The following is a 1,657-nucleotide window of genomic DNA, read 5'->3' on the forward strand; positions in this document are numbered from 1 at the left end:
ATAAAAATAAAATATAATTTTTTTTAAGAGGGAAATGGAAAGGTTCTCTTCAGGACGCATTTCTTCACAATGGTAAATGCAATATTTCAAAATAAAGAATAATTATCCTAAGAAAAAAATTACTCAATATAATGCTTCTATATAGCTAAAAAATAAAAATGCAATTGAAAATGAATTTGAGATAAAAGAAAGTAGAAAACAAACTTACCGATGTAGAGTAAAAGTTATAATGCTTTAAAAAAATAGATATACTACTCTAACAGTTAACAGAAATTCGCTAAGAAGAAAAATATATAAAATAATGCTTATAGCTTAAGCGTTTGCCTTACAATGAGGTGAAAGGGTTCGAATCTCAGAAATGACTGGTCGATAAAAATTCCACATCACAGTGCTGACGTAAAATATATAGTGGTAAACGGATCATTGGTTTGATTCCCCTTGCCGCTAGGCTAACAGTGGGAGGTTTTCGTCGTTTACTTAACCATGTAACGCAAATGCGGATTACTTCCATCAAAAAGTACTCCGCTAAGGCAAATTTTTTAAAATACTTGATACAAGAGTTTCCTTGTCTTCTGGATTAGGTTCAAAATTACAAGGCCACGTAGTTGAACGTTAGGGAAAGTAAATCCAAAAATTGTGTCGGCTGTTCAACGAGGGCTGTAATTATAATTAATAACTATTACCTAAATTAATTAAGCATCATTGGCGTAAATAATAAAATTTCAATTTTTTACGTTTTACCTAAGTGAATCAGAACTATTTCCAATAAGTTTTGTTTTTAGTACCTGGCTTATAGTTTTTTTTGTACCTATTATGTTTATTAATTTAGTATCATTGGCATTAAAACTATTATGGTGATTTACTTTGCTTCTCCTAAATGAATGAGTATCATCCCTCTTATATATATACATATATATATATATATATATCCAAGTTCAAAATGAAGATAAAACAAAGGAAAATTACAGATTAATGAAAAAAAGGGAGGAAAGAAAATTAGTAATAAAAATAACAAAATCTGGGAGGGAAAAAAATCGGAGAAAATGATAGAATTCTTTTGAAAAATCCGGAAAATAAAACTAATCTTTTCACCAACCATTTTTTTTCTCTCCCAGTTTTTGTTATTTCCATTATTAATTTTCGTTTTCCACCTTTCTTTCATTAACCCTTTCGCACCGGACGGGACATGTGCTGCCCCAGTCTGGTAAATTTTTTGATTTTACGACTGGGACAGCATATATGTCCCAGTTACTGAAAAATATCTAGGACAGAAAAAAACGCCCACTTTGGTCTCCAAACTGATTTTAAGGCCGTCCCGTCGTTCTGAGTCCATCAATTTCTACGTCACTCGGTCCAGAAATACCTGATCCCGGCAATGGGACGCACTTGGACTGGTTTTTCGCCGTATTGAAAGGGCTAATCTGTAATTTTCCTTTGTTTTGATGATTGATAATTGTCTTCATTTTGAACTTATTTTATGAGTTCTATTTACTACTTACAGCTTATGCGCAATAAATGAAACTTATTGTTCTTCTAAATTTTCTTCGGGTTTTTTTGTGTTTATTTATTTTNTATATATATATATAATTCAAAGAATTTAAATTTTTTAAATATATTGTAACTACATATAGAAATATTGTTGTTTAAGCTCTGCATA

The sequence above is a fragment of the Parasteatoda tepidariorum genome, chromosome 4 (assembly GCF_043381705.1).
Source record: "Parasteatoda tepidariorum isolate YZ-2023 chromosome 4, CAS_Ptep_4.0, whole genome shotgun sequence".
NCBI classification, from domain to species: domain Eukaryota; kingdom Metazoa; phylum Arthropoda; class Arachnida; order Araneae; family Theridiidae; genus Parasteatoda; species Parasteatoda tepidariorum.